Source organism: Tiliqua scincoides, chromosome 4 (assembly GCF_035046505.1).
Source record: "Tiliqua scincoides isolate rTilSci1 chromosome 4, rTilSci1.hap2, whole genome shotgun sequence".
Taxonomy (NCBI): domain Eukaryota; kingdom Metazoa; phylum Chordata; class Lepidosauria; order Squamata; family Scincidae; genus Tiliqua; species Tiliqua scincoides.
The window spans coordinates 144924258-144946550 of NC_089824.1; the positions used below are offsets into that span (position 1 = coordinate 144924258).

The following is a 22293-nucleotide window of genomic DNA, read 5'->3' on the forward strand; positions in this document are numbered from 1 at the left end:
GCTGCGTCCTTGAGGAGGTCGGAAAGTTGGGGCTGAGGCTCGGGGCGCGGGAGGCAGAGGCGGGAAGAACTCCCGGCGGGAGCCGCAGCCTCCCTTGGCCCCCAGTGGCTCTGCCTGGAGGGAGAGTATCGCCTACGTGCAGGTGCATCGCCGCCGCCGCTTTGTCTGCCTCCCGGGGGAGGGGAGGTCTGGGAATAGTCGCCTCGTTCTGGCCACGAGATGGGGAGAGGCAGGTGCTGCTGGAGGGGATGAGACTGGGGGTTGGGACTTTGGGGTGGAAAGGGGGGGAGGGGGGGAGGGAGGCTGCGAGGGCACATTTTGGGTGGCCATCAGTGGCTGGAAAGGCAGGCAGCCCTCCCCCTCCCGGAGGAATGTTACATGAACGTCTTGGCAACGTTCTAGCATCAGAAGAAAGTAACAAATAGTGCTGGGGATGCATCCTGGATTCTTTGGCTTCCCACTGGAGCGAGGCTGGCCTGGATTGGGCCTCTCCTGTTGAGTCTGGAGTTCAGGACCAGAAGTCTGGCAAACATTGCCTGGGCCTGAGGGTCATGCCAAGGTTTGCCCAGGCAGATGGGATTATTTGGTGGCTTTGGGAGTGGTACAGGCAGAGCAACAGGGTCAGGAATTGAGGGCGGTGGGTCGGGAGGCCAGTATGATTAGGAACACTGTGGATTTGGGTTGCTGTAAAGAGAAGATTGGGGTGAAAAAGATTTGGTGCTGAAGGGGTTCAGGAGTTGATGTGCTGTCTGAAATGTGCTACAAGATTAACCTCAAAGTTCCAATGTGGGGTTTCCTTGGAAAAATCTGATGGTACATAAATGAGGCCCAGTGAATCAGGGATGGATACTTCTTGTTGGGTTGGCGAGTATTTCAGGGATGGTGTGTTTTGTGGACAGAAGATCTAGAACCAGAGAGTATGGGCTAATGTAGAGATGGTAGTCTAACAACCTCTATGGCTTTTGTGGGGGGGGGGGGGAGAGAGCCCGCTGGATGTAGGTGCTGCTAGTTTGGTGTGTGGAGGGCAGCAGGGAAGGTAAAGCTGTGAAGAAATGTAATTTCAATATACTGGTCTGGACTGGAGTACTAGGGTTTGTGTGTGCATCCTTATACAGTTTGGAGCATAGAGCCAAGGTACTGATGAACATCCTGTTGTTTGCGGTGCACCAAGTTGTATGTGTCTTTAATTAGTAGGTGTATATAAAATCCCATTTTAAATTTTAATAGATAGAATGTATTCAAACCTTTTTTCCCTCTACTCTTTTTCTAACCCACCAGCTCTTCCCCAAATATCATTTATTACAATGCTTCTGGAAGGTGATCAACCTTTGGTCTTTGCATATTTCATTTGTTACAAAATCAGAATACATCCTGGTATCTGGCAGTGGGAAATATGTGTGTGTGCTGTACAGTTTATGAAATTATTAAAATATGCTAGGGGACTGCTGATCTCCAAGTTAATAAATGAAATGAAAAATATTGCATGACAAAACAATTTTAGACATGAAAAGTAAGAATTAAGTCACAAGAAAGTTATTTTCTGTAACAAAAAAGAAATAATTATGAATTATAATTTTTATTATTATATTATTGTTCTGTAATAATATTTCCTTATGCAATAGCCACACGGACATATCACATTTTGTCTATCTCTTGACATGGTACAGAACATATATGCTAAACATGTACACTTTGATGTACAGTCTTCTTTTGGGCAGCAGAAGTCTTAGGTTCTTCTCATTATGAACACTAATTTAAATTTTTGCTATTTTAAAAATAGCATATCCATCAGAATTTTTCTTAGGTACTATTTTGCAGACCTGAATTTTTTTTTGAAGTACTGTGGGATGTAGATCATGTTCTATCTATGGTATCTGAAAGTTTGTAATTCAGCTTTTAGTGCAATAGGATTGTTAATATTGAATTGAATTCAAATAAGAACAGTGCCTTCCAAATTCAGGCTCTTCAGTACTACCTGTTATTTGAATGGAAGTTATAGCTAGGCACAGATTTGCTGGATGAAATTTTGTAACAATGAGGGTTGAATCACACATAATGTTTTCTGTATTTGAAATTACACCTGTGAATGATGATTCCTTTGCATGGAAACTGCATTTGCAATTGTGATCTGGGAGCATATTCTTTACTTCTTATTCAACTTTTCAGTTTCCACCCAGCTGCAATTCAGCTCCAAGATAAGGGAACAAACATTCCCATTCCTTCAGGAGGCCTCTGTGACTGCCCCCCACCACTTAAGGATGCAACGCCTGCTCTGTTGGCATGGCTGCATTGGTGCTGGAAAGTTGGATAGGACTAGACCAGGGGTCGGCAACCTTAAACACTCAAAGAGCCATTTGGACCCATTTTCCAGAGGAAAAAAAACCTCGGGAGCCACAAAACCCTTTTGACACCTAAAATGAAGATAACACTGCATATATAGTTTTTTTTTTTACCTTTATGCTCTTATAGGTCCCATTTTTATAATGTAGCCCCCTCTTGTAGCTTTTAGTTAGTTTTGTCATACATTCTTGTCCTGTGTTTTCAGACGCCTGGTCCTCTATGGTGTTTTGCCTGATTCCAAGGCCATTCTCTGCCTGGAGAATTATGCCCCCTTTAAGCAAATTAGCTCCCCTTTCCCCCAACAAATGACCCTGGTTCTGCCCTGCAGTCCTGCTGGACCCTACCTCCAGGGTAGCTCCCCTGTTCAACCTGCAGAGGTCCTCTCTCCTGCCAGCAGCCTCCCACCACTACAGCAGACCCTGGATCATCAGCAGGTCTTGGGCACAGCAGCCGCACTTCAAACTCCAGTGTCTCTAGCAGTCCCTTAGTCACAAAGTCAGAGTATCCAGGGCAGAGTCCAAAGACAATAAGCCAAGTCACAGTCCAAGGTCAGATTCCAAAGTCAGTCAAATCAGTCAGAGTATCCAAGTCAGATTCCAAAGTCAATAAGCCAGGTCAGATTCCAAAGTCAATCTGCACTCCTTCTACAACCCACAAACCCTTCCTGCCTCAGGTGCTCTTATATCCCTGAGGGCCCTATTGCCTTCAAGTGGCTGCAGCTGTGCAGCACACTCTGCTAGATGCCCAGGCCTTACCTTCAAAGGGGCCACTGCTGACACCACATCTACCTACTCACCAGATCTTCCTAGATTCCAATACAAGTGGGGGGGGGAGAGCAGATCTCTATACAGACCAGTGCAAAAACTGGGAGAAGGTGCAGGGGAGGGAAGATCTCTATATAGATATCACAGCAAGACCATTGCAAAACCCCTTGCACACAAACCAACACATGGAAGTTGGGAGGGGGGCAGATCTCCATACATACCAGTGCAAAAACATGGGGAAAGATAAGTCAGCCCCAGTAGAGTCAACGGGGCTTTATCCCAGGGATGCATGGACAGGAGTGCAGCCTGTGAGTGGCTCCTCTCCCTGTCTACTCAGAAGTCAGCCCCAGTAGAGTCAACGGGGCTCACTCCCAGGGGAGTATATATACACTGCATATATAGTTTGCGCTCCCCTCTTGTAGGTCGCAGTTATATAATACACTTCCCTCTTCTAGGTCCCACTAAAAATCAGGTCCAGACCCACAGTTGGAGAACAACTGTTTTAGATTGTGCACAGGTGAACTGCTTGTGAAGGATACTGTCATTCTTTACTGTCATTTACTTCTGTACTTCTGTAAATGCCTTTCCACACAATACTACCTCTGAACAAGACCACTTAGTACTACTTAACACTGTTCACAAAGGTGCTCCTGAACAAACAAGCTAAGAGTTCAAAACTGCATAAAATAAAAGGCATACTAACAGTGATTACTTCCCAACCATGAAATATGCTTTGGTGCTACATATACAGTATGTTACACATACAGTATACAAACATATACAGAATACCATCTGGTGCAGGGGTCTCCAAACCCCCTTCAAATTTCCAAGTGAAGGAAATGGGGCAGTGAGAGTGTGAGTGAGTGACGGGGGGATGCTGAGTGGGGAGCTTGAAGGCTGTAATCCTGTGCACACTTTCCTGGGAGCAAGCACAATGGGACTTACTTCTGAGGAGACGCACAGGATTGTGCCCTGAGCTTGGGAGGAGGACAGAGCAGCTGCACTCAATTGCTTGCTTTTGCCTTGGCTCCGTGGGGTCAGGTTCGTTTACACACCCTCCCCTACACGGGCAGGCGGCTGGGGCTGCGGCTCGGGCGGGAGGGAACGTGTGGTGGCAGTGGCGTTGCGGGCTCTTTGGGCAGGAGCTGCTCCGCCAGCTGTTCACGCCCTCTCCTATGGGGTGCAGCCGCAGGAGGTGAGGGAGCTGCGCCTGTGCGCTCGGGCTGGTGAGCAGTGGCTGCTTCACGGGAGGAACGTGCCCCTCCCCCCACGGCTTGGCCCTGCAGGGAGCCGCAGGAGAAGGCTGAAAGAGCCGCTTGCAGCTCCAGAATGGCAGGTTGCCGACCCCAGGACTAGACCCTAGTTAAGAAAATGGGCAACCCAATCCTGTGGTCTGAGAGTGCCAGTGCTGTGGCTGCCTTGCCAGTGCTGGGTGTCATGAAAGTGCCATAAAGAGCTTTTTGAAACCATGAGTAAGCGGCTCTGGTGGAAAGCTCTGTGCTGTCCTTCGAGCACTGCATCCTACCCAGTGACTGTCAGGGCAGGTAAGTGCTGTGCCAGAAGGTGGGGGGAGGGCAGAATGGAGGTGAGGAGGAGGCGTTTTGGGGTGGGGGAGGATGGGGAGAAGGCAGTTCAGGCTTGGAAGAGGGGGCAGGGTAACAGAGCAGCCTGCCCCCATATTCTAACTGGGCGTGAAAGCTCTACACCAGGAGTGTCCAAAGTTTTTGGCAGGAGGGCCACATCATCTCTCCGACACTGTGTTGGGGGCCATGGAAAAAAAGAATTAATTTACATTTAAAATTTAAATAAATTTACATAAGTTTACATAAATGATTATATTAAAGATGAACTTGTACAAATGAATGAAGGTGTTGCAATAGCTCAAGGCCTATAAAAGGCCTTGCACAAAGTAAGTCTGGCCTTTCCTTTGCTGTGAAACAGCAAGCAGTGGAGGGAGCCCTCAACCCATAGTTCATTTGAGAGGTCAAACAGTTGTCCTCATGCTGAGAGCAGTTGTGTTGGGCCAGTGTGGGCTCCAACAAATCTCTGGAGGGCCAGAGGCTCATTGGAGACTGGGGACTCCCTAAGGGCCACATTGAGAGGCCTCGAGGGCCACAAGTGGTCTCAGGGCCGGGGTTTGGGCACCCCTGCCCTACACAGTACTATTAACTTCTGCAGAAGTGAGTAGCTGTTGCAGATCTGAGTACCCATTGAGCAGGCTGGAGCACTACACAGGACTACTCAGTTCTGCACCAGTGAGTAGCTGACACAGATCCAAGTATGCCATTAAGCAGGCTGGGGCTCTACCTAGGTTAGGGAATAAATGTTCCCTTAACCTGAAGATACCTCCCACATACTCAAACCCAGCACTGGAAACAGTGTGGGTCCTCTGCCAGCATTGGATAGGATTAGGCTGTAAATGTTGAATAACACAGACTGGTTTGAAAGATAGTAAAACTTTCAGATGTTTATTCAGTACCCTTGCATGTATATGTGGCTATGGAAATCATTTGAACGTCTCCTTCACTATAAAAATATAGCATACGAAGCAGCTCAGATCCTCAACATGCTGTACAGTCATTTTTCCTAAAACCTCTAGCACAGATGGAAGTAAAATCTCCTGGAATTACAGAACTGAGAAAGTCAACTTGTTTCCTACTGAATCAGGATGATAAGCATCCTTGTGAAATAGCTAGTGATAGTAACCTCTTGGTTGTCCCAATACTATTCTCCACCATCCTACATGATGCAGCCATATTGCCAGAGTGCATGCTGTGTCCAGTGTTGGAGGGGGGGGGGAGAATGACCAAATGGCCTAAAATATATTTTACTTACTTTCCACTAGACTGCTTGGATGCTAACATGTCTCCTTGGACCTATGCCAGCTGTTTGCTGGTGTATGTATGGGGAAAGTCAGGGAACAGGTCTGTGTTGAGAAGGAGGCATGGAATCTCAGTGTAAGCTGCCATTGCCAAGGTCCTACCTGGTCCAATCCCCCACCCTGATCCTCTCCTGAACTGCTTCAGCCACCACCGTACTTGTTCCAGTGGGTGCCTGGGATATGCTGGCAGGTGCACAGATCCTCAAGCCATTTGCACTAGTGGCCCTGGAGCATATGACAGTATCATTCCTTTTGAGTTGCTGTAACAGGACTTATGACAGCGGATTGCGAGATCTGCTATAAGCTCTGCATAAGATTGGGTTGTTAGGCTGCAATCCTACATGCAGCAATTTGAGAGTTGATCCCACTAAATAAAATGAGACTGACTTCTAAATAAACGGTGATAAAATTGCATTGTAAATGAAACAAACTTTTCAGCAACCATAAAGAACGATATTCACTCTCTTGATTGCACTTCTGTCAGATACAATGTTTATCCTAAGTCAGATCTTCTGAAAAATAGATCATGTCTTGTTTCTCAGATTTTTCAAATAGATTTTGAACGTTAAAGTGGTGATCTGTCAATATTCTTGGTTCTTAGTGTGCTTTTGATGGTTTCCAATACTACAAATTGATATATAGGTAGACAGATGAAAGTACTGAAGACCTTTTCCCAAAGAAACAGTGATTAAAATGTTATGATTGGCAGCCCAATCTTGAGCTTCCTGGGTCCCAGAGGAGCAGCTGTGCCAAAATGGCTGCTACTGCACCCAGTGGCCACTGGGGAGCTGCCAACCAGCTCCTCTGAGGAAGGGAGGATGACCCGCAATGGTGCTACTTGAGTCTGCACTCACTATTTAGCCAGAGCAGAGAAAAGTGGCCATGTGTTGGGCTGGGAGGCCTGAAGCGAGAGTCTGGATTTGCCTTCCCACACCCCAGAATGCCTCCCCTGCCCCTACTCCACTGCCCAGACTAAGGGATGAGCTCTGGGCAGTGAGCGATGGGCCTCCAGCTGGCACTAGCTTAGTGTGGGCTAGTGCTGAGCCAGTGGCGACTCTTGCAGGCGTGCCTCATGGCATGTTTGTGACACTCAGCACCGGTGGTGGGCAGGTGCTGGGCTGATAGGATCAGGCCCTAAAACCTTATTCTTGTTTTGTCCTGTATAGTTTTGTCTTGACTGGTGTTTCTGACTCAGAGCGTTGCAAAGTTGCCTGCCACGTAATATTGTCCACCCTATGTCTTCCCTGTACTTTGAGTAGAATTAGAATTTAGAAGGAGCTATTTTTCAGTGTAGAAAATTTCTAAGAGACTTCCCAGATGGTCTGGAATTTTGCAATGAACAAACAATCCAGAATAGTGACCTGTAGTTTGACACAGTCTAAGAATCAGCATTCTGAACCATTTGGTATCTTTAATCCTCATTCAAGTATTGATTTCTTTCATTTATCAATAACTGCCTAAAGGAACTGTGCTCAAAACTAACCACAATACTTCATACAAATAATTCTAAACTTTAAACATTATGCCAAATCTTCCTTAATTATATCATCTGTCAGTAACTAATTCCTGCCTATCTCACTTTTGAGCTGTAAATAGCAGGTGACTGCAGTCTCTTTGGATAGCTTTCCTCCTCCACCTTGAGAACTGTTTTAATGATTATCTGATTTTCTGGATTGAGACACTGAGTACTGTCAGTTTGAAAGGCTGGATAGAAGGCTATTATAGACTTTAAGATTTTTTTTTAAGTTTCGTTTCTAATATACGTATATCTTCTTTCAGACATATTGCTTCTGTTTTGTAGTGGGATGCACAGATATTCAGTTTTCACTGACGCACTTTTAGTGACATCCCAGTTGCCAACTTTACTATTCTCTGTTCAGTGAAATACCCTTCCATTGATCCCTCTTTCATTGCAAGGGCAATCTGTGTTTAGCACTATTAAAACTGTAAAGTCATGTTTACCCAGGTGTTCTGGGTTGCTGGATTTGGTATTCCTGGAGGTGGGAGAAAATGGTGCTAATGAAATAAAAACACTTAATACTGCTTTCTGCACTTCTCATTTTGTAAAAACAAAACTCACATCTGTGAAAAAAATAAAACCATTTTATTTGGTTTTTATTTATTATTTAATGGGTTTGTGTACATTGGTAATGAATGTGGCTTCATCTGCTGACACTATACCACCTATATCACCTACTTGGTACATTTTAAAGTGATTATAATTTATATGTATAATGTAAATTTTGAATAAAAACACATAGCACTGCTTCCTGCACTTCTAACTTTAGAAAACATTGATATATGCGAAAAATAAAACGGTTTTCTGCCACCTCTAGGTATTCCTATCTCACATGTTAAAGTATAGGGTTCAAATGAAATTTGTTTAAGGAGTATCCTTTATCAGTTACAGGCTGAAATTCTATCCACACATACCTGGGAGTTGGCCCCATTGACTATAATGGGGTGTACTTCTGAGTAGATATACATAGGATTAGGCTTACAGTCCCATAGCATAGAACATAGTAGATGTACCTTATTTCCACATTCCATAGTTTTATAGAAAGTAGCCCATATCCCCTGTTTCATACCTTACAATTTATTTATGTTCCATAGGCCCAAAGCCAAACTAACTTTTGCACTATTAGCATTGTTGTGCCAATGGGACGTATGCTGCATCCTGCAGTTGGGTGGCACTCACAGAGGCCTCCTCAAAGTAAGGGAATGTTTGTTTCTTTAGCCAGGAGCTGCATTACCCTTATGTTGGTGCTGGAAAGTGGGTTAGAATTGCACCCTTAGATGTTATATTATTGTATTGTTGTATTAGAAACACATAACCTTTTCTGTAAAAAAGAAGTATGCCTCTGCCAAAGCAAAGTTTATATAGCTGGCATTCTTCTGCCAGACAAAATCTATCACTGTAATTGAATGCCTTTTTTGGTGCATAATTAAGTGCATGCTCTTTACTCTTTACTTCGATTTCTGAGGGCAGTTCCTTTCCCTTATACCCGTTAGTAATGTATGTATAATTTTGAGAATAGTCAGGTATACTTCTTTAAGCATCTGATCAGCAGATGCTTGATTCTGCAAGTTACGAAGAGCTGCAACTTCCACTAAATTTGGGACACAGGGAAATCATATGAGAAGTGAAAAGCACAAATACAGGTCCAGCCTATTTATACACAGATTTTTTATACACGGATTTGACTCAACACGAATGGCCCCTGCAAATGAGAAGGAATGTGCTGAACCCTGGAGAAGGGGAAAAATGCATCCCTTTAAAATCACAGTTTAAAAAACTGCTTTTTACTGTTGCAAAGCTGATGAGAAGGGCCCTTTAAATTAAAGGAAAACAGTCGTTTAATAATGCCACCAGAGAGGGCAGCCGGCTGACAATCCATCAATCATTCTCTCTGCAGGCTTCACTCCTTCCTTCCCCCTGAGCAGGTGAAAGAAGGCTAAATGGCAGTGATTATCACCTTCTCCATTCTTTCCCCCTTGTTGGGGCTCCTGGTGTAGGGAGGGATTAATGCCTTCTAGTGAAGCCTAAGTGCCTGGAGACAGACTCCCTGGGCACGCCCTGCCTTCTTCTTCCTGTAATGCCTCCTCTGCCCTCTCCCTGTCCTCCGCCCATCTCCCCCTTCCCCGGAATGCCTTCTCTCCCCCCCATGCTCCCGCTTACCTCTCCACTACTTGGCATCCACATGATCAGCAAGTGGTGGAAGTCAGGTGTCTGCCTGGTGGTAGCCAAGCGTTGACCAGTGCTGGGCTATCACTGGTGCTCGCCTGGTGCTTGGGCCCGCAAGCATTCCTTATGGCACATTTGCAACAGTGTGCACCGGTACTGAACCGCCACACTAAGCTCAGGATTGGGCTCTTACTCACTTCTAGATCACCCTAGTTTACAAGCAAAGAAAACTGCAGTCACTGCAGAATACTTGTGTTGTTCTATATTGGCAGTATTACAACAAAATAATGCAGGTCAGTTATAGCCTTTATTTCCTTATGTTGTCCAGTAGTTGTACTGTAGATGTCTAGTAGAATTAACTGGTACAGCCTATGCCATCAGTGTATGGTACAATGCATTTAGTTATGATTTAAAGTGCATCTTTTCACAATGAAATGCATTTGAGCTGGAAGGAGATACGTCAAAGATAACAATTCTTTTTTGTTAAAATTTATCTTGCTGTCTTCTAGAATTTAAAAAAACTAGTGGCTAATTTGTAAATCAACACATGGACTATTGACATTGCAAGTGGAGCTCTGGGGGCAGGTTACAACTGAGGACAGCACTCACTCAGTTCTCTTAGATTCAATTCTCTCTTGTAAAAAGGGAATGAAAACAGCCTACTTCACTTGAGTTTGCAAAAAGGAGTTGATTTAGGAATACAGAATATCTTGATTGTGGGGAAACTCTGTGTAAGCTATTTGTTTTGCTTATCTTTTTCCCCCTTCAATGAATGTACTGTATAAGGCATCAGTCCTATGGAAACTTATTTGGGATTAATCCCCAAATAGACTGTGAATTGAGTAAACTTGCACTACACTGCATTCCCATTGTGCCATTTCCATAGATCTTACTTTACAAATGATTGGTGGGCATTTGAGAATTGTAGTCCCTGCTTCCCTTTGACCGCAGTTTGTTTCTTATCCTTCCAGGGTTTGAGAAACCACTGAGACATCATGTAAATAATAAAAGCTGATGCTATCTAAAGCTAATTTAAATTAAAACATTTTCTGTTATTTAGGTACTTTGTGGCATAGCTTCATGTGACTCTAGTATCGAGCAACAGTGAAATGTTTTAAATTTTGGAAAAAAAAATTACAGCTCAACCCTGTCCCGATGTCGTGCTCGTGACTCAGTGACAGCAGTTCAATGTCAGCTAGACAGCTGCCGTATCCAAAACCTGTCCAGCACAAAGTGGGTGGAAGGATGCCAGAGCCCAGGCAATGCCATGCTTGTGCAGCCTCCCAGTAGTGGCACCAGAATCCATGGAAACTCTGACATAACCTAGCATTCATGTACTAAGCCCTGGTTTTCCAATCTCTGTATTCATTTTTAAGCAACTGTCATCCTGCCTTCCCCCCTGCTAATTGAGACCATCAAGGCAGCATATGCCCACACCCTCATCCACCTCATGCCCTTTGCATCATTATTGGCAGCTGCCAGTGTGGCAGCTTACACTGACCTCCTTGTCATGTGCCTTACAACATGGCAGCCAATAAGATGGGGTTCATGAACACTGAGGAGCATCCTTCCACCATTGCAGCCAAGGAGTCAGAGAGTGAGGATACTGTAGTCCCTGACGGTAGAGATGTCCTTCTGCCTTTCCTGCAGAGTCTGATCCCGAGGCCACCTGAGGTCAAAAACAACTAGGGTGGGATGAAAGAAGTCCTGTTTACTAACAAAACCCCTATAGGTGTAATCAGGTCAAAGTCTGTATTTAGCAGTTTTAAAGATGGAGCAGTAGCACCAGTGGGATTGCCAACCATCTTCTCTCAGCAGTGTTCCAACAGACAAGTAAAGTGACAGGTGTCAGTGAGTTCTGGCTGCACTAGTTATGTCACTGTCTGACATGGAGTCTGCAAAGCCACAAGGGTCTGTCTGGAACAAGTAGGGCAGCAAAATCACTGAGCAGTAGCAGGGCTCACATGGTCACTAGTAACAGGCAGGCTGTAGGCTTCCTTTAGGTCTGCACAGTGTCTTTGCCTGTGGGACAGCTGCCTGTGGGATGCAAGGAGAAACAGAGAGAGAGAGAGAGAGAAGCTTCAGAAACATTTGTTCTTTGTACTGAGATGCATTATGGAAGAGAGTGGTGCCACCAGAGTGTACGTGCAGTGGTGCCCTGTTGGGAGTGAGAGCCCAGTGGCTCAGACCACTACCATTCCCTCTCTGGGGGTGGGGGTTGCAGTGGAATTCTTTGAGAAATGATTGTTCTGCCCAACAGTTCTAAAAAAAACAAAAATGTTCCAGATGTTTGGCCAGCAGCAACAATGATTGGAATACCTAACATGCACCATGGGAGGCCAGACTCACTGCTACTAGCTGTTGCAAAAAGAAGAGATGATTAGGCCAACACAGTTTATAGCAAAGATACATTTGAGATCACTGAAGGGTCACTATTGAGGGTGGGGAGATATGTGAGACAGATATGCAGCATCAGTATATTTCGGCTTGGGATTCCTTCCCTTTCTTTGCTTACCTGTATAGGGTGCATTGTCCTTGCTCCTCCTGTTGGGATGGTGGAATAGAGGTTCGGCTTGGGTGTTTCTGTGTGTGGAGTCTACCTGGGGCAGAGTCCTTGCAACAAGAATTCTGAGTAGACAAATGTTAACCAAGTACCTTTCCATACTCTTCTTGGGGCAGAGAACAGATTGTTTGTGCAAATTGCAGAATGCTCCCTTTGTTTGCCGAGTGACCTTTTTCCTTACCAAAGTTCCTGTGTGCATGCTCTAAAGCTTGCATGACTAGAGGCTAAAAAGGTATATCCCTGTGCTGCATGCCCTATCATCTGAGATGTGGTCTATCATGCAGAAGCTTAAATACTGATTTGGTGTGCTGTGACTGGCTACCACGTGTTGTCGGTATCCTGTGCTCCACTGTCTGGCAGGTTGGAGGGAGTGTTAGGAGGTGAAATTTTCTGTTTTCCCTTCCCTTTTGTTCCCGTGAGTTTTATGCCAGCTCTGTCATTGTCATCTGTCAATAACTGGAGCATCTCTTTCATCTGAAGAGAGTTTAGGATATGTGGTATGTTGAGTCCCCTTGTTTTGCCCATGTCCTGACCTCATGTGTGATCTGTTTTGATGTGCCTGCTAGCAAGAATTGCACCAGTGTCTGAGGTATGCTGACATGTTGTCCTGCTAATGTCCAGGGCTTGTCCATTAGTGGGCCTACTGTGCTGATGGGGCTGTTGTGCTGACATCCAAGAATATACACTGGTGTATACCACTCAGATTGTTGTGGTGTTGGATTGAACTGTTAATTGTGCTTGACATTCTGTGTGTATGTTTCACATGTTTCTAATGGGTTTGCATAGCTCGGAGCATAATATTCATTTTGTAATTCTACATAATTGAGAAACAAAATAAACATGTTAATCATGGTACATAATTCATTTTACTCCTCTTGGCTTACTTTTTGGTTTGTGAGGTCTTTGTATTCATGTTATTAGGGAATTATGCTTCGGACTTCAGCAGGATTTGGCTGCTGGCTCATCCCAACTTATTTTTTTGTCCCTTAATGTTAAGGGTATATTGAAAGGACAAGACACATAAATCTCTCCTAGAAGTGTGAAAGAGGAGGCACAATTAAACACAGTGGCATTTTGGAGATACTGCAGTCTTTTAAAAATAAATAGACTTAAATATTTCTCTATAGAGACTTCAGCAATGCATTGTGCAGTCACTGGCTACCTTACCATAGATCAGTGTTGCTCAGACTGTGAGTTGGGACCCACTAGGTGGGTCGTGAGCCAATTTCTGGTGGGTCCCCACTCGTATTAGACTTGATGCTACCATAGCATGTGACTGCATTTGGGTAAATGTTACAGACCTGTACTTTTAACAGACTACTATGTACATGCTTTTAACAATGGTAATCAATGGGACTTACCCCTGGGTAAGTGGGGGTAGGATTGCAGCCTAGGATTGTTACAAATTTCCCTGCTCAGTGATGTCACTTCTGGTCATGACATCACTTCCGGCGGGTCCCGACAAGATTCTTTTTCTAATAAGTGGGTCCCTATGCTAAATGTGTGAGAACTGCTGCCATAGATTATTCCGTAAATAATATCACTGAACAGTTTGTAGGGAGTTTTGGAAACATCTGGTTTTTTTAAGGATGATCTACCTACCTACTTACTTACCTACCTATCTACTCGATTCCACTTGCCCGCTGCTAACCCAATGCTGGGCTAGCACTGGCAATGCACCGGTGGTGAGCCGGCGCACCGAGCTCAGGATTCAGCTCTTAGACCACTGGTTGATCTAGCTCAGTATTTACACCAGTGTTTCTTAAACTGTGGGTCGGGACCCACTAGGTGGTTTGCGAACCAATTTTAATATTTTATTTTTAAAATATTAGACTTGATGCTACCATGGTATGCGACTGTATTTGGGGAAATGTGACAAATCTGTATTTTTATCAGGCTACTATGTATATGCTTAGGATTGCAGCCTAGGATTGCAAAATTTTTTCCTGCTTGATGATGTCACTTCCGATCATGACATAACTTCCAGTGTGTCCTGACAGATTCTCATTCTAGAAAATTGGGTCCCAGTGCTGAAAGTCTGAGAACCACTGGTCTACACTGAGTGGTTGTGGCCCTCCTCAGAGTTTCAAGGCAGAAGTCTTTCCCAGCCCTGTTTGATCTTGCCAATGGTTTTTAATTTAAGGCCTTCTTAGGCTTGACCCAAGCTGAGCTGGCCCCCAAAGTAGTGTCAAATTCCTCCCTCCCCCCTTTTTTGGATCACACTTGCCATCATATGTGCCCCACCCCATCACTGCCACCACCTTCTCACCTCTGCTTTTTGTTATCCACATTCTGGAAAAGATCTAATAGTTGGGCAGATTCTTGTGGGAGTTAGCAGTTCTTCAGACACTCTATACTCAGAATCATTTAAGGCTTTAAAGGTTGGAACTAGCACTTTGAATTTTTCTTGGAAACCAATTATAGTTTTTAAATAGTGGCAAGATATGTATACTGATGACATTTCACTTCAAATCTCAAGACAATGTCTCCCAGTGTTTCATTTAGATATTACGTAGCATGGAATGTAAGATGGAGCCCTGTAGAAATCTGTAGCATGAGTAAAGCAGCAGTTTCCCAGCAATACCTCCTGCAACTGGCCGTTGAAGTAATTTCAGGCTCTATCTTCTATTTGTAGATAGAAATATGTACATAATGTAAACTCGTGCAAGGAAAGCACCCTACAGGTAGACCACAGCTGCGATACAAGGACATCTGCAAGAGGGATCTGAAGGCCTTAGGAGTGGACCTCAACAAGTGGAAAACCCTGGCCTCTGAGCGGCCCGCTTGGAGGCAGGCTGTGCAGCATGGCCTTTCCCAGTTTGAAGAGACACTTGCCCAACAGTCTGAGGCAAAGAGGCAAAGAAGGAAGGCCCATAGGCAGGGAGACAGACCAGGGACAGACTGCACTTGCTGCCAGTGTGGAAGGGATTGTCACTCCCAAATTGGCCTTTTCAGCCACACTAGACGCTGTTCCAGAACCACCATTCAGAGCACGATACCATAGTCTTTCGAGACTGAAGGTTGCTAACAACAATAATGTAAACATTAAATGTGTATAAAATATAATTAATGATGAAGTTGATCAAAACCCTTCTTTTGTTGTAGATTGGAGGCCTTCGTCCAATCGCAGTTCATGCAAAATGATAACTTGTAAATTTTGAATTTTGGAGTGCTCAGTATGGTCCTAATTGCTCAGATCGTTAGGCACATAAGCAATGTTTGCTGTGACTAGTCATGCAGGCATTAGTGGTGTTGCTGTCCTAAGTAAAGCTGTATTGTTTTTAAAAGGAGAGCTCAAAGGAATGATCAGCACAGCTTTAGTTAGAGTTTAGAAATGCAACTTTTTATTCCTCTGTTAGCACAAAAGGTCATGGTGCCTGCTAAGTCATATTTGAGAAAAATTAAATGCTAAAATCTCAGCAAACATAATTGGTCAAGGTACAAAATACATACATTTGTTCCCATGTAAGTGTGCCAAGTGGAATTTAGCTGATATTGCGGAAATTAAATGAAGCTCTGATATCTATTTCAGCCACTGGGTCTTAGATTGTATTATACAGCATAATTCAAGAGAAAAATAGTTTGTTTTTTTACTTCTGAATGGCTTGCACTAAATTTCATGAGCTTTTTGATTCCCACATTTTTGAAGAGTATTTAAAAACTGAACACAAAATATACTGCCATGGTCCAACTGTCTCCGTTCACCAGGGATTGTCCTGATGGTCTGATATTTACCACTGGTAAATTACAGTACTGTCCCCATTTGGCCTTTCAGGCTTGTTAAGCTTTTTAGTGTGAATTACTAGCATTGTCATTTTTCAAGGGTCACCTCCCAGGGAGTTGAATCTCTTTGTGGGGAATCTGTGTGGGGATCTGTCTTTCATACACATGCCTACGCATGTGTATTAATACTGCAGCTGCAATCCTATACAGGCTTACCTGGGAATAAGTCTGATAGGACTCTGTGAAAGTTATTTCTGAACAAACATGCGTGGAATCAGGCTGAGTGGCAGAGCCTGCCACTTCAAATACACAAATTGTTGAGGTATATTCTGTGACCACATATTGGAATAATTTTGTTTATAAAAATATCTAATTTAAAATATCTTATTTACTCGTATGTTAGTTCAAGATAGCACTATAGCAGCAATGTGTCATAGAAGACAGGCTTATAATGTAAATTCTGTATATACTTATGGTTAAGCCCCATTGCGTTCAATGGAGCTTACTCCCACAATTGCAACCTGAGAACCCAATCCTATTCTTGTCTGCTCAGAAGTAAGTACTATTATAGCTAATGGGGCTTACTCCCAGGTAAGTGTGGATAGAATTGCAGCCCTAAGCAATGATCTTTGCAGCACAATTCTAACTTGCACTGGAACAGACAGGCCAGTGAGCCTGCACTGTATCCAGTGCAAGTTTCCGGCTGGCTGAGTCTTGGCCCGAGGCAAAGGGAGAAAATTCCTCTTTTCCGAGGGAGAGCTGCAGCAGCCCCAAATGGGTCTACTTGAATCTTTGTCACCTGACGAGGTGGTGCAAATCCAAGCAGAACGGAGCCACTCTGCACTGCCCAGAAATGGGGTGAGAACATGGCATAAGTGGTCGACCTTGGTCCTGCCACCCGCTCCCCACCCACAGGACTGCCTGTCGCCCTCCCTCCCCCCACTCTTGAACATCTTCTTCCTTCCTCCTCCCCTCTCCTCCCCGCCCTCTCCACACCTCCACCACGCCTGTGCTGGCCAAGCGCATCCAGCTTGAACTTGTGTGCCCTTTGGGCATAAAGGCAGGATATAAATTAATAAAATAATAAAAATAATAACTTATCGACTTGGTTGGCATGGAGGCGGAATCTGGCCTCTGTGGGCCAGTGCATTTCCTTGTGCTGGCCCAGCCGACTGACACGGAGGTGCCAATGTGCTTTACGGCACATTTGTGACCCGCCCAGGCCAGCACAAGGAACTTGTGCATCCTTAGAATTGTACTCTCAGGGTGCAATCCTAACTAACTTTCCAGCACTGACCTAGCCACAATGCAGCCCCAAGGTAAGGTAACAAACGTGCCCTTACCTTGAGGAGGCCTCCTTGACTGCCTCCCCACTGCAGGATGCAGTGCACGCCATATTGGCACAGCTATGTCAGTACTGGAAAGTTGGTTAGGATTGTGCCCTTAGTGTGAAAATGGGGGCCAAGTCCTATAGGCCTGCTGCACTGCCAGAAATCATTTTCCAATGGCACATGACAGTTTCTCATAGAAAAGGTGGTATATACCCCTGCTAATTGGGTAAGAGGCACTTTTTCAAGTGGGAGCTCCTCTTTATAGCAGGGGGAGAGTAACTGGCCCACCTCACCCCAGCAGTGTCTTTTCTAGTGACTGCCTGCTGGTGTTCTTTTGCACCTTTTTAGATTGTGAGCCCTTTTGGGACAGGGAGCCATTTAGTTATTTAATTTTTCTCTGTAAACCGCTTTGTGAACTTTTAGTTGAAAAGCGGTATATAAATACTGTTAATAATAATAATAATAATAATAATAATAATAATAATAATAATAATAATAATAATAATAATCTTTTAAATAAAGAAAAAACTGCTTAAAAATGCTTTGCTGAAAAGCGGTATATAGATATTCATACTAGCCTTTTTTCTATTTTTCTCCTAAGAACAACATTAATAGTGAATTTCAGTATCAGTCCAGTAACATTTGTTCATAAGAAACATGGTTTAGTGCAGGGGAGAGAGGAAACAGTGACAAAATATTGTAGCTTATGCCTATAGTTATAATACTGTGACTGCAGTCCTATGTTGGAGGGTGATTTACATATAACATAAATGAGTCTGTTTTGGGGATATAATATATACTATTCGCAATTAGTAGTGTTGGCTGGATCAGGAGGATGATCATAAAGAGTTCTTCCTGTAAAACTGGCTTAGCATTAGCTATTTACTTGTTAACATTGAGTTTAAACTAAATTGAGAGCCGGGATGGTACAGTGGTGTACCATCTGGTGTTGGACTTAGACCTGGAAGATCGAGGTTCAAATCCTTGTAGCCATGAAGCTTCCTGAGTGTGCTTGGGCCAGTCACTATCTCTCATCCTTATCTGTCCCACAGGGTTGTTGTGAGGACAAAAGGAGGGGAGGAACCATGTATGCTACCCTAAGGCTGCAATTCTAACCATACTTTCCTGAGAGTAAGCCCCATTGAACAAAATAGGACTTACTTCTGAGTAGACCTGGTTAGGCTTGTGTCCTAAATTCCTTGGAGGGTGGGTGGTATAAAAAAGTTTCAAAAATTTTAAAAATATGTATTTCATATAAAGATTATTGTCTGCATTGCCCAGTGGATTCTTGCTATGGTAAACACCAGATCCTGAGTGCATACAGATTTCAGTGGCACTTGCGTCCACCTACATGGCACACAAGATTTGTGCAATTTAGTGGGGCTTATAAGTATGAACAAGATTGAGCTGCATATGTAGCACTGCCAAAAGATAGTGAAACGGAAATAGGAAAATTAATTATGTTTCTTTAGAACTTGGTGAAATCGTATGTCTAAAGATTTACATATAAATACATCATTATTGATAACACAACATTCTCCCATCTGATAAATTATCGTTGGCACCTAGCACTCATTACAGAATTGCAAGATGTGTTTAATTCTTAATGCTATTGTAGCATTTAATTCATCGAACAGTAATCTGGATTGTGCTTATAGCTACTGGGAACAGAAGTGTTGGAAGGAATAGAAATTATTATCTTTTCATATCTACCAAAGCAGTACTAAACATTGTGAGAGCACGGCGATATCTCCATACTGCTTCAAGACAAACTGGATCTAGTCTGATCTGGTCAAACTGGTCGGGATCTGAATGAAGCTCTCTGAAGGTATGCTATAGTCAATTAGATACACATGAGTCCAGTAAGAAGTGCACAATAAATAATTATTTTGCACTAAAATCTGCAATTATGTGAATCGGTAAACAAAGACATAAGTATGCGTAAGTAGTAATTAATGATACATTAAGAAGTCAATGGATTAATGGTAGCTTTGTTAGACTTACTGAGTCCTCTGTTTCCTATGGGGCTTGATTGTTCTTCCTGCACTGTTTTCTTACAGTCCAGTCTTGAGCTGCCCAGTGTGTGGGGCTGCCATGGCGCCAAAATGTCTGCTGTGGCATCCTGAGTGCGCCGGTCAACCGGTGGCGGCTCCTCAGGAGAAGGGGACATTGTTTCCCTTCACCCAGGTAAGGGAAGTGGCCCCACAGTGAGGCTTCTTGCCTCTGTGTCGGCTATTTAGCTGGCACAGAGGCAAAATGCCTCATAATGGGCAGCGAGGTGCTGAGCTCTGCTGGTCCCACCCCCTCCCTCCCTACTCCCTCCCCCGCCATGCCTTCTCCCTGCCTCCCCCCTCCCTGGAATGCCTCCCTGCACCTCCCCAGTCACCTCACTGCCACCCAGCACTCCGGGGAGTGCCAGGTGATGGACAGTCGCCTCTGACCGGTGCTGGCACAACATGGGCTTGCGCTGGGCCAGCTCCAGTTCTGGGCTAGCGGTAATAGTCGCAGACGTGCTTTATGGCATGTTTGCAACAGTGCATGCCAGTGATGAGCCAGCATGCATTCTTCTGGATTGGGACCTTAATCTCCTTCTAAGGTTTCTGCAGCTTGAGTGTTGAACATTTTAAAGATCAGCTCTGATGGCCAAATTCTGTACTTACCTGTGCACCTTTTCCACTGGTTCTAACTGCCATAAAGCAGTCAATGCCAGTTGAAAAAGGTGCTTTGGCAGCATGCTTAGTAGCAGGCTTCTGGAAATGCCAGTGGGAAGGCTGGAACCTTCCTGCTGGCACCAGTGGATCTGAAGCTTCCTGCTGCTGAAAGTAAGGTGGTGGGGGAGGTGGGAGAGAGTGGGGGTGGGTGAAATAATGTGATGATGAGGGCAAGGAATGGGCAGAGCGGGTCTGGGAAGGGTGGCGGCGGTGGTAGCTGGTCAATCCAAACCCCCTTCCTGGACCCTATCCCACAGTGCAGGTCCACGCCAGCTCTGCCAGCTATTTAGCTAGTGCAGATCTGAGTAGATCCACCTGCACTGCAGATGCTTACCACCAGGTAAGGGAATGATTGTTCCCCCACCCAGAGGAGGCCTCTGCATCCACCCCCTGCAGGATGCAGCAGTATCTTGGGAAAAGCAGCAGCTTGGGAAAGAATAGGTTTGGGCTCTGAATGAACTGTTCAGCATTTCATAAAACGGTAACAGTGATGGCTTTTGCTATTCAAATCAGAACAAGAAAACATGCCAGTGAACAGATAAATGACTGCCTTCTAATGCAGTAAAGATACTGATGAAACAGCATTGTGTCATGGATGGGATATAGTTAGTATGGGTTATGCGGTGGGTGACTCTGGCAGCTGTTTTCCATTTTTATATATTCCATTAGCATCTCTCTACAAGGTTGTGTTTTATTGTAAATCAGGTACACACTTCTCTGATATCCTGCACATAGGTATAGATTAGCCATACTACTCTTTAAGCAAACATGAGCCTCTGCTTGTCATTAGATCTCCTCAGCTGCTCTGAGCTGCCAGCAGACATTTCAAGTCTCTTCCAGCATGGTTTTTACATTTATGTGAACCTCTAGCAGTATCTTCCTTAACTTTATAACTCTTTGAAATATAAACTTGGTTCTTGGATGCGAGACCTCTCAGAGCTCTATGCGAGCAGCTTTGAATTTTGTGAAGAAAGAGTAGGGTGAATGCATAGTAAGACAAATAAAGGGCATGTGGAGCAGTTTGCATCATAGAACAGATAAAATTGGCACCTCTAGTTTGACATGTGTCTGGTAATAGAGATTAGCTTTCCATGAACTTAGCTATGCTTCCTGGCATGCCAGTTCATGGAAAGCTGAGCTTTTAATTTGCTCTGATGAGTGTTTGGTGCCAAAGATAATTTATCAGAAGAGAGCAAGCTTGTTTAAGGTAGCTGCTAGTTAGTTGGAGTCTGGATGCCTGACTCCAGATTAGCTGAACCGGATGCCTGAGCAATTAAAGATTTGGGATGATACGAACATGTGGAGTGTCTGATATGTCTTAAGGGTGTGCCACAACCTGTTGAAACATTCTGCCTCTTGTTTACTTGTGTACATCCACACAAGCAATGTACTTATTTCATGCAAATTTTGAAACAGGTAAGGCAAACTCATTCATTTTCTGTGTGAAATAAAATTGGTAGTAGGGCTTTTGATATTGAAGCAATTTTTTTTTTTTAACAATTCATTTCTTTTGCAAGATGGTAGGATTTACCTAATTGCACTTCTTGGACTGATTGCTTTAGCAGACATGTAACTTATACATGAAACAGGTGGTTTTCAGCCTAAGGAGATTACTGTCATGAGTAAGACCTCACTGTACTACAATCTGTAAAGCATTTTGTTACTCGATAATACAGGATAAATTGGAAGGCTGCAAGGGAGGTTGAAATGCATAATTAACATATATATTAAACTAACATGATTAGATTAAGATGGGTGTGATGGGCACAAGCAGGTATGCTTTTTCAAAACTATTACATAAATTTGCAAATGATTGATGTATACTTGTTGTCTGTCTTAATATCTACAAATGAAATTGGCAAGTTCAGAGGCAATACACTTTGATTGCTAGATTCCGTATACAAAGGCAGGGTAATCTGCATATGCGTTTCGTTGAGTGCATCTGGTTATCACTGTCACAGTCCTGAATAGATGGAGATGAGTAGCCCAATCCTACAAGGAATAGGGGCACTGAAACAGCTGCTGCTGAATCCTGTGGGGCCGGGGCAGCTGCTGGAGCTGCCATGTTGAGGTCTGTGGCCAGCAATGGCTCTCCTTGGAGCTGTGCCTGCCATTTAGCAGGCACAGAACTGAGAAGGCCAGTATCCGGCTTTCTGGTTCAGGAGGGGACACAGAAATTGGTGGCAGACTCTGCCTGCCTCCCAGGCCCGCCCTTCTCCCAGGCCCTCCTCCTAGGCCCAGTCCTCCCTCCAGCTCACCCTCTGCCTGCCCAGTTCCGCCCCCTCCCCATCCTCC

General features: G+C 44.3%; 1 protein-coding gene across 4 annotated transcripts in view; it reads left to right on the top strand.

Annotated features, from left to right (window-relative positions):
• SLC44A5 (solute carrier family 44 member 5) overlaps window positions 1-22293 on the top strand; it is a 219231-nt gene that overhangs the window by 799 nt on the left and 196139 nt on the right. The gene's annotated exons all lie outside the window — the stretch shown is intronic.